This window comes from Castor canadensis, chromosome 10, assembly GCF_047511655.1.
Source record: "Castor canadensis chromosome 10, mCasCan1.hap1v2, whole genome shotgun sequence".
NCBI classification, from domain to species: domain Eukaryota; kingdom Metazoa; phylum Chordata; class Mammalia; order Rodentia; family Castoridae; genus Castor; species Castor canadensis.
In genome coordinates, this window is record NC_133395.1 from 127,634,871 (window position 1) to 127,646,749 (window position 11,879).

General features: G+C 36.0%; 1 protein-coding gene across 2 annotated transcripts in view; it reads left to right on the forward strand.

Moving 5' to 3' along the window:
* The window catches only part of Mitf (melanocyte inducing transcription factor), a 357,640-nt gene extending 346,804 nt beyond the window's left edge, over positions 1 to 10,836 (forward strand). The window contains exons 13-14 of one of the 2 annotated variants that reach the window (XR_012436349.1): positions 3,397 to 3,439; positions 9,901 to 10,836. The gene's annotated coding sequence lies outside the window, so the exon portion shown is untranslated. The remainder of the gene's footprint in view (positions 1 to 3,396; positions 3,440 to 9,900) is intronic. The other variant, XR_012436348.1, reaches the window with a different exon arrangement.
* The last annotated feature ends 1,043 nt before the right edge of the window (positions 10,837 to 11,879 follow it).

Genomic DNA, 11,879 nt, shown 5'->3' on the forward strand with positions numbered 1-11,879 from the left:
CCCCCAAGTTTTTTTAACTGACTTTACAAAGTCAAGAGCAGTCTTTAAATATGGTTGCTCTGACACTGTATAAGGTCTGAGAAAGCTGTCACAGCATCAATCAAATGTCAACTCTACAGAAACTTTACAGTGTCAGTGGAATTTTACCCAGGAATAATCAGCGTTTTCTGTTTGAGGGAACTCTTGCAAGATACAAGGTATTTTCTATAGGTCTAATTCACTGCAAAGGGATCACTGAGGTATATTTTTGTGGTTGGGTCAACTTCCTATTGTACCTTTTAAAAGTGAGATCATAAGTTTAAGAAACAATGAAATGTGGCCTTAGGCCAGGGAACATGAAAGAGAAAAAAGGAATACACATTTAGAAAAAAAAAAAGATTTGAAGTAATCCCATGATTAGGGAAAACAACTTTAAATATATTCTGTATTCCTGTGATGTTTAAAATCAATAGTTCTTATTGTGGTAAAATATAAAGAACACCATTTTAACCACTTTAAGTGCACGGTTCATTTGCATTGTGTATAGACATTACTTACAACCATGCCCAGGGATTTTCATCTTCCCAAACTGAAACTCTGCTTTTATTATGATTTGGATCTGGTTTGATTGTGTTCTCCAATGGTTCCAGTATTGAAATTTCAGTCTTCAAACCTGTGAACTAAATAAACCACATTTCTTTATGAATACCTAGCTTCAGTGTGGTGAGGTTGAGGTGATGGAAACTTTAAGAGGTGGACCCTAGTGAGAGGTCCTTAGGTCATTGAGGGTATTGCCCACAGAAGGGCTTACATAGTTCTGTGGGATCCCTAAGTTATTGTTGAGAGGGTTGTTATAAGAAAAACAAACCGGAGGGAAGAGAATGATGGTTCACACCTGTAATCCCAGCTACTTAGAAGGCAGAGATCAGGAAATTAGCTGTTTGAGGTCATCCCATGGCAGACCCAGTCTCAACAAACAAGCCAGACATGGTGGTGCTCTAATCCCAGCTATGTGGTAGGTGGTAGGCAGGAGGATTGCAGCCTGAGGCTGGCCAAGGCAAAACTGTGGGACCTACGCTAAAAAGAACTATTGGGAGCATGACAACAGTGGTAGGGCACTTGCCTAGCAAAGGCACTGAGTTCAAACCACAGGACAGCCAAAAACAAAAGGAAGCAAAACAAAACAAAAAAAAATCCCCATCCTCTTTAGTTCCTGTCTGGTAATATGATCTCTCTCTTCATGGCCCTGGCACAGTGATGCCGTCTGCCAGGAGGTGATATAATTGGGACTTTTGGCCTCAACATCTGCAAGCTAAATAAACCACTTGACTCAGATCCTTTGATACAGTATCAAAAAACCGAGATTAACACGCCATTGAACAATCAGGCCTCCTCCTGCCCCACCCCCTTCCGCCCTTGCAAACTGCTGTGCCATGTTTTGAATTTGAATACTCTAGGCTTGCCTTTAAATGGGTGCATGGATCTGTCATTTTGGTCTGCTTCATCCCACTTAGCATAGTGTCTCGTGTTTCATCATGCTATTTTCACAATATTTTATCTCAGTATTAAATGCTGTAGCTTCTGTGATACCAAAATACTTCTTGAAATTGACTTTTTTCCCCCAGTACAGTTGTAGGGCTATTTAAGGCAGAATTCAAATAAATTTAAACCAGAAAACTATATTAATCCCTATATACAAGTCACTGTCCTACATCTACAAGAATTATTATGTACTGGGACTTTCTGTGTGGTAGGCATAATTCTGTGTGCTCTGCACGTGTTACTTTGCCTAAATCTTACAACATCCTTACAAAATCGGACTCTTCATTTAGTAGAGAGTAAACTGAAGAACAGGATGGTTAAGTAACTTACCTATCATGAGTAAGTAGCCTAGCCAAGTTTTATGCCAAGTCTGTTTACTTCCAGGGACTGTGCTCTTAATTCTGCATTGCCTCTTACATTTGTCTCCCACCAATAAGAAACAATACCTGAATTGGTCGGAGGTATAACCTGAGCACTCATGATGTTTTAAAGCTCCTCATATCATTCCAATACACACTCAAGTTGAGAGCCCTGGCGTAGAGCATAAGGGAATAATGAAAATGAGCCTGCATACCTGAAGTGAGTGGCCTTAGAGATCAGTCTTCCAAAGGAAGCTTGGCTTTGACATAGTTGGCAATACAGGAAGCTATATAGGAAATGCTGTTGTAAGGTTATTCCCATAAAGTTCTTGGTTGCCAGTTATCTTTTGGAACCTTCTTATGAGTCATTTTGCTTTTGTTGATGTTGGCTTTACCTTTGATCTTAGGGAAATGGAGTACCCTAAAGGGAAATTTAAATTTAGGCTGGAGGGAAGAAGGTATTGAAGAGACTATATCCTAAGGGTGGAGAGCTCAAGGCATGAATCAGAATGGTGTTTTAAGATAGTCAAGGAAACGATGGGAGGCATGAACAAACCAGATCAATTGATGAAATTTCATGTTAATTTTTTAAAAAACCATATTCCTCTATTTGTAGTTTAGTAGTCAGTTTACTTCTGGTGAATAACTTCATATTAGCTTTCTTTTCTCTCAAAATGCTATAATAAATATTAATATCTATAACCTCAGATATGTCCCCAATGAGGGCCTCCTTTGTCAACTGTGACATTTTAAGAGTCCCTAAGGGCTTTTCAGCATTGCCATCATCACTCGGGGGAGGGGGTTGGGATTCATTCCTCTAGAGTATGAAGCCCCTTGCCCTGACGCAGAGCTGTACAGGAGGCTTTCTCCAAGGAGAATGTTAGCACATTAGAATTGGGCCATAATGGAAGATGGACTCCTCATTCCTCTTCTTACGGAGACAGGCCCTGGTGATCCATCTTTTGCCTCTGTCACCCTAATTTAGGTCATTCCTGTTGTGAACCTTCTCGAATAGTACCTGTCTAGATATAGAATTTATGTTGAAGAAGCATTAATGCAAGCTTTTAATAAGATGAAGAACTTCACAGTGTGGTGTTATCTGGGGATGATATATTTTATATACTTAAGACATGTTTAATTAGGTTTGCAAGAGTCAAAATGACTTTGGCAGTAATGAAGCTTTCTTTCTCTCTATCCCTTTCTCTCAGATTCTGCTATAATAGCATAGAAGATATTTAAGAAATATCTTTTCAATTTTGATATATTTGCAAACCAGTCTCTTGCTATTCCTGAGAAACGAATCTGTTTTGAAAATCCAGTTCTTGCTGAGGCTAGAGAACAGGGTAGAGTTTATTGAGAAATATACAATGAAGAAAACCATAGATCTGATAGGTATTAGAACTCCTTATTGAACATGCATGTTTTTGAAGCACATTTACTAAATATTTAATAAGAATTTACATCTGTGTAGCACTCAAAGGTTTTTTAATCTTTGGTACTCTTTCCCATTTTGCAGATGAAGACCTTCAGTTCAGATTTCAAACAATTTTCTCAAAGATGTAAGTATTGGAGTCAAGACTCAAAACAAATCCTCTGCCCCAAATCCTTGCCTCCTTCCAAACAGAAAGATCCAAGTTTAATTGACAAAGGCCATCCAGTGTCCCTTTGAGAGACTTGTATCCAAGGCCAATCTCACAGGGTCAGTGCTAAGTGAAAGGCCAGGAAAAGGATGCTCTCAGCCTTCAACCAGCACAGCCATGAAGTTTCATTAAAATTTTCAATAACTGATATTTGATGGAGAAAAGACTAGAGAATGAAGCAGAAAAGTGAAGAGCCTATCAAAAGTGACAAAGTGGAATGATATACGTTGTTATCTGTTGTAATGTATTTTTTTGAAAAAAAGAAGGGGGCAATTTAGAAATCATTCGAAGAATAAAAACTGCAAGAGCAGTTATTTTCTCTGATAAAGACAGATTTTTTGGTTGAAATTTTGATGTCTAAGCTTCTAGAAAATATCTGATTTTTTTCATTTGGAAGAATTATGAGAGTAAAAAGAAGGAGAAGAATTCTTGCAATGTATGTTTCTAATTTTTTTTTTTGAAACAGTGTTTTGCTATTTAGCCCAGGCTGGCCTAGAACTCATTGTGTAGCTCAAGTTGGTCTCAAACTAAAGATCCTTCGGCCTCTGCCTGCCAGATCTGTGATTACAGGCATGCACCACCGCACCAGCTATCTGTTTCTGTTTTAAGACATACAGAATTGCTAAGTTGTTGCTTATAACAAAGACTAATTATGACTATATAGCAGTCCATATTGCACAAGAACAGAGGGTTCAGTGTTGCTTTACAAGTTATGTATTTGACACACCCAAACTTACTGTCTTCTTACTGAGTTCGTTGTTTTCCTAGTTTTAAGTTCTTAGTGCTTCAGAAAGCAGGGTAAGAAGAAATAAGCAGGGACGATGTAAGAAACACTTTTCAAATATTTTTTAGACACATATTATAGAACTTATTATTTATTTCCCAACCATGGAGGGTTACCTGATACAAATATATGCCATGAAGAGTTTATTTAGGCACTAGTGCAGTAAATAATTGTCAAATTACAGGCTGCTTAGGTTACCTGGAATGGTATTGAAGAAGGATTTAGAGGTTGCGTCTGAGCTGACTAGGCAGTGACCCACGACGTGGTGCCTTCCTAGCCTTAGTCGGGTATGGGAGTCAGGTGGACGTAGGGTGGAAGCACTGAGGACGTGTAACTGTGATAAGTGCTCGTCCATGTTTGTTGCCGCACTGGTCACGATAGCCTGTAATTATTAACAAGCTACGTGTCCATCGAAGGATGAACAGATTTTGTGTTTTATGAGACTTTCGCCTTAAATACCAGGTTGTACTCCATACTCTTTTTTTCCCTTTAGTTGTGATGGTACATGCCTGTCATCCCAGCACTTGCCAGGCTGAGGCAGGAGGATTGAGAGTTCAAGGCCAGCCTCGACTACCTAGCAAGACCCTGTTTCAAAACAAATAAGCAAACAAAAAATAACAAAGAAACCCCTTTATTTGGCCGATTTTACATATCAAGTGACTCCCCTGTTTCAAATGTACAGTTTCAAAAATTTTTATTAAATTTATCAAGTTTTACAACTATTACCAACACCAAGCTCAGAACATTTTTATCATCCCACTAAGATTCTTCATCATGTGCATTTGCTGATAGCCTCTCTCTCCTGGTCCTGTTTCTACCCCATCAACCACTGGTCCACTTTCTATTATTATAGCTTTGCCTTTCCTGGGCATCTATGTCGATGGACTCCTATAACATGGGGTCCTCTGTATCAGACTTCTTGAACTGAGCCAGTGTCTTTGAGGTTGGTCAGTGTTCTGACCTGTGTCTGTAGTTCATTCCTTTTATTGCTTAATAGTAATCGACTATATGGATATTTCACAGTTTGTTATTCTGTTCACCAGTCGGTGGACATTTAGGATGTTTCCCAGTCTTGGTTATTATAGATGCTGCTGCTAAAAACATGCATGTGCAAGTCTTTGTGTGCACATGTGTTTTCATTTCTCTTGGGTATATGCCTGTGAGCTGGTCACTTCTTGAAAAAATTGTCCTATGGTATGCCCGCTTTGGATGATAGCTACCATTAGGTGAGGGTAATCTCCCCCAACATCGTGCTTGTGGACATATATACACTATCATTATATACAAAGAAATAAGTATTATTACCTTTATTACGCAGATGATAATACTGTGGCCCAGAAAAATCAGGCAATTGTCTTAAAAATGATACAACTGGTCAGATGCATAACTAAAATATGAACTTTTGTTTGTGTCAGAATCTCAGACTGTTATTGATTTTCCTCTGATAACAAATACATGAATTTAAAATAAGCATTTTTAGGAACCAAAATCCATTAGCACAGTCACTGCAAAGCTGGTGAACCACCGTCTCCATTCATCAAACTCTTGGCGATAAGTTACAGGGATCATTGTGCCATTTTCCCCACAAATTTGCTCTTCTAAGTAGAGTTCATGAATTCATGGGGTACACAGCTAAACTACATAAAGCATTACTTTGGAAACCTCTTGACATCTTTGCCTTGAACCATGAGATTTAATTACAAGTAAATGTATGGCTTGGTAACTTAGGAGCTAGGAATTGTGGGGGAATTTTAATAACTTCAACCTCAGTTTGGAAACTTGCACAAAATTAAGGAGCTCTTGTTTTGCTGTCATTGATCTTACTTCTCCTCACACTTATAGTCCCCACCCCCACTGCCAGCCCAATGTAGCCTCATGCCACCACCTGGCTCATCTTCCCAAAATAAACCTTTTGTTATGAGTCTTTCTGCTTTGCTTAAGATATCTAAATTGTGTGCTCACTACCTATGAGAATAAATTCAAAATCCAAGCTGGCATTCAAGTTCCTACAAAGTAAGGTTTTGACATGATTTGTGTGACAATAACAGAGCAAATGAAGGGAGAAGGAAGGAGATATATCAGAGCAAAGTTTAGGTGTGTTAATGGAATTAAGCTACTATTAATCAAACTTAGGTTATTTAAAGTTATGGTGCATACTGTAATTACCAGTACAGCCACTTGAGATAACTAATATATATATGTAAGTTTTAAATAAACAAAGACATACAGTACTTAAAAGTACATTTAACATAAAATGAGGCAGTAAACAAAAAAAAAGAGACAGTCATGAAGGGACAAGGCAAAGTTTTATAGAAAATAAACACCCAAGTATTACATCAAATGGATGAATTAAACATCCAGACAAAAGATAGAGGTTGTCAGAATGGATTATAAAACCAGGATCCAATTGTATACTATCTTCAAGACACAAGCTTTAGATTTTGAGATACAAACAGGTAACAAGAATGGAAATAGGTACTACATGAAAACAGTAACCAAAAAATAGAGAGGATATAATAATATCAGGAAAAAATAGATTTAAAATAGTTTTTAAGATGAAAAGTATTTTGAGGACAAAGAAGGCATTTCATAATGGTAAAGTGGTCAATTCAGCAAGGCTTGAGCAATACTACCAACTCAACTTTATCTATGAGACATCTATAAAATTCTCCCCCCAACAAAAGCAGATGCACATTCAGTTCAAAAACACATTGAACATACTCTTGGATGGGCAACAAGTCAGACCAGCCTACAAAGCTTAACAAATTTAAAAGAAATGAAATTATACAAAGTATGTTCTCCAATCAAAATGGAATTAAAAATCAACAATAGAAAAAAATGGCAAAGTCCACGAATATTTGGAAATTAATATATAACTAAATAACCCAAGGGACAAAGAAGAAGTAACACTGGGGATGGGAAAGTATTTTGAACTTAATGAAAATGAGAACACAACATGCTAAAATTTGTAGTTTTCAGACAGAGCAATGTTTGCAGGAAAACTTATAGTCTTAAATTCTGATATTAGAAAAGATAAAAGATCTTAAAGCTATTATCTAATCTGATATTTATTTTTGAAAAAGAAGAAGAAAACAAACCCAAGACAGAAGAAAGGAAACAATAATGACTAGAGTAAAAACTACTGAATGAGAAACCAGAAGAACTAATGAAAAAGTCAATGAAACTAAAAGCTGGTTCCTTGAGAGTTGATAAAGTTGACAAAACAAGTTTAGCCAAGGAAAAAATGACAGAAGAAACAGATAACCAAAATTAGGGATGAAAGAGAGGGAATTGCCACTGAACCTTTAGCTACTGAAAGGATTGTAAAGTAATATATAAAAACAAATTTATGCCAGCAGATTGGACAACTTAGATGAAATGGACAAAATCTTAGAAAAACACAAATGACCAAAATTTCTCAAGAAACAAGTAGAAAGTCTGAATAGGCTTATAAGAAATAAATTAATTGAGTTAATAATTCCAAATATTGCCACAAAGAAAAGCCCAGAACAATATGATTCAGTGGTGAGTTCTATAATTCACTTAAGAAGTAAAATATTAACACTTTGCCGATTCTCTAGAAAACAATAGTAAAAGGGAGATTTCCTAAATCCTTCTGTGAGGGCAGAATTACCATGATGCCAGGGCCAAAGACATAACTAGAAAAGCAAAAGAAAACTAAGATCCCTCATGCAAAGTTCCTCCACAAAATATTAATAAACCATAATTAATGAGATTTTTATAAGATTGTACACAACTAAGCAGTGTTTATCTTAGAAATAAAATAATTTAACCTCTAAAGATCAATTAAGAAATGCACATGATCATGTCAATAGATGAAGAAAAAGCATTCAGAAAATTTCAACATCCACACAAGATAAAAACTGTCCATGAATTTGTAGTAGATGGGAACTTCGTGATCATGAAAGGGCATCGGTGAAAAGTATATAGTGAATGTCACATTAATTGTATGAGACTGAAAGAAGTCACCTCTTCTTTTCAATATTGCACTGGAAGTTTTAGCCAGTGCAACCAGGTAAGAGAAAGAAATAAAAAGCATTTGTATTGGTAAGAAGAAATAAAACTGTCTTTAACTGCAACTGACATTATACCACATCTACAAAATCTTAAAGAATCCACACAAACAAAAATAAAATAATAATTAGCGCTAACAAACACAGCAACATCACAGGGTTCAAAACCAATATAAAAAAATCAATTGTCTTTCTAAATACAAACAATTAAATATTCAAAAATAAAATTTAAAACACCTTTTATAAAAGCATCAAAAAGCATAAAATAAATGAATTTAACACAAGCAGTTCCAGACTTGTTTGCTGGAAATTACAAAACATTGGTGAGAAAAAGATGCAAAAAATGGAGAGACAGTCCATACCCTTGGATGTGAGTATTCAGTATCATTATCTGTCTTCTATGGATTCAGTGGAATCCTTTACAATTTTCCATAGGGATTTTGTTTGCATATGTTTGTTTGTTTCATTAATCAACTAGATAGTCACTGACACTATGTGGAAAGAAAGTCCTACAACAGTCAAAGCATTTTGGAAAAAGAACAAAACTGAAGGATTTTCACATTGTGATTACAAACTTTACTTTAAAATTATAGTTATTAAGACAGCATGGTACTACACAAGAACAGACATATAGATCAATGGAACATAGCTAAGTTTAGAAATGAATTCTTATATTTATGGTCAACTGATATTCCACAAGCATACCTAGGAAACTCATTGGAGAAATGATATCTTTTCTAACAAATTATGTGGACACTTGCATGTAATAAATAAGGAAGGAAAAAAGAAGGGAAGGAAGAAAGAAGGAATAAGAAGGAATAAGGGGAAAAAGGGAGGGAGAAAGAACATACACCTCTATAGACGACAACATACACAAAAATTAACTCAAAATGTATTATAGACTTAAATGTAGGAGCTAAAACAATACAACATTCAGACGAAAACAGAAAATCTGGCAGACCTTGGTTTAAGCAAAATTTTTTATAGATAAAACAATGCAAGCTTGAGCCACAAAAGAAAATTTGGACATATTAGGCAACAAGAAAATTAAAAATGTTTGCTCTTCAAGAGACATGAGGAAAATGAAAAGAGAAGCATGAATTAGGGTAAAATATTTTCAAAATATATATCCGACAAGGAACTTCTATTCAGAAGACAAAAATATTACAAACTCTCAATAAGACACACTATCCAATCAAAATAAGCAGAGTATAGTAGAATATACTATAAATAATAATAAATAAATAAATATTCTATTTAGACATTTTGCCAAAGAAGATATATGGATGGCTTATATGTGAATGAGGAGATGCTTATCATCATTAGAGAACACAAATAGGAACCACTATGAAACATGCTCGCACTCAGCAAAATGGCTGTACTTTTAAAAGTCAACAAGGACAGGGAGAAATATCAACTTCCATACCCAGCTGATATAAATGTGAAATTTTTTCAAGAAGTGACCAGCCTCTGTCTTTCTGGTACTTTAAGAAATTTATTGAGGTTGAATTTCATTTATTGCATGAATTTCATATACCTGTGGCTACACTATCTCTGATTAGATCATTTGAAGGTCAGCTGGTTCCCAAGAATTGTCTCACTGTTGCTGTAGAGAGTGAGCCAAGATCCGGGTAGGACTCATCCGAGACCCTCGCCTCATCTGTGCAAGAAACAGGGCTTCTCAATTAAGGCAGGTGCATGGTATTTTGTGCTAGATTACCTCACTCTATCACTCTGTGGCCTTGAAAAGGTTTTTAGTCTCTCTGGCTCCACTTCCTCATGTATAGAGAGGACAATAATGGAATTTACCGCAACAGATTGAGTTAAAATATGCAGTATTCTTAGGAGAGTATATAGCACAAAGTAAACTCTATATACAAACAATTTCTGTTGTTTGTAAGTCACCCAGTTTATGATGTTTTATTACAACATCCGGAGACACGTAGGAAGTTGTCTTCTAGAAATGTTATGGAGAGACTTCTTACTAAACACTGTCCAGGCTTGGTCTACCAAGTATCAGAAATTTCTTGGACAAGAAGGAAGTAGATGATGCTTCTGTATGTATTATTTTAAAATTCTTACCAAATTTATCATTCATTTTCAGAGAAGCTCATATTATGAACAGGTCTCCAAAATTCAATGCATTATGTTTTCAAGGTTGTTATCCTATTTTGAACACCATTGCTGAATCTATGCTTTCTAAGACAAATTTGGCTCTGGTAATTTTCTTTTAGAACCGTAACACTCAATACTAACCTAGAATAAAAGTTTACTACATTTCAAATCATCGAAGTTCATGGTTTGAACACTAATTATCTTAATGGGTTTTCTTTCCCTTGCCCTTTGGGGAGAAAATATTGGAAGCGGGTGTGGCTAGAAATTATTGTACAGTATTTTATTGGTATTATTCTTTTTGGTTAACTTCTAGCTATACTTTTCTTCTACATCAATTCTGTTCAATATAAGGTTAGCCTTTAATGGGAGCTACATATGTAATCTAAAATTTTTTTAGTAGTTACATTAAAAACATAAAAAAGTTAAAATTAATTTAATAATATACTTTATTAAACCCGTATATCCAAAATATTACTTTTATGTGCAACCCATAAACCTGTTTTTTGTAATTAATCTTTGAAATCTGCCGTATATTTTATACTTACAGCGCATCTTAATTTGGACTAGCTACCTTTTAAGTGCTTGGAAATCCCACGCATCTACTGGCGACCTCCTGGAAAGTGAAGGTCTATATATTTGCATATTGAATTTCACTCAGCTAAGCAGCTATTAAATAAGTAGGTTGGTCAAAAAACAAACAGTTTGTTATAAACTACAAAGTAATAGGTATAGTATGTACAGTCTTTTGCTTTTAAATCACATGAAAACAATCACAAGTTTTCTAATAGATGAAATGTTTTCTAATAGGTGAAGTGTTATACAAGAAAAAAAAAAAAAAAGACCATGATGAGATGTGGCACTTTCCTAACTGCACCAGAGCCTGTATTTCCACAGCCTTTGGACTTGGTGACCATGATCTTATATTCTGAGCAGTACAGATCTACTGCGATGCCTCTGAGGACATGGTGATTGAGAGATGGAGAAAACATTCTGTTCAGCTTCCTCATAGGAATTCCTGATTTTCTTCTACTGGGAAATCTGTGTCTCTTGAATATTTGGCCAACTAAACGCATCAGCTTTCTTGCCAGCGTAAAGAGCGTTAGGGGAACAAATGGGTGTCCCAGGCCCCGATGAACGTCAGCACTGACTGCATTTTGACACTCCAGCTGCTAAATCTTTCATGGTAATGGGCTGTGCTGAAGATGGCTGCCGAGATAGACTTCATACTGGAGAAAGCTTATGGTCATTGCAGGTGGTGCTAATGTCACCCTTATCACTAAATTTGAAGGATCACTTGAACAGCTTGTAATGAGAGTGGCTAAAGTATTGATTCTGGACTCTATTTAGATGTGAAAAAAAAGACAATGGTGTTGAATAGCATGGGAACAATACCACCTTCACAGAAGCAGTTCTAAACAGTGAAAAA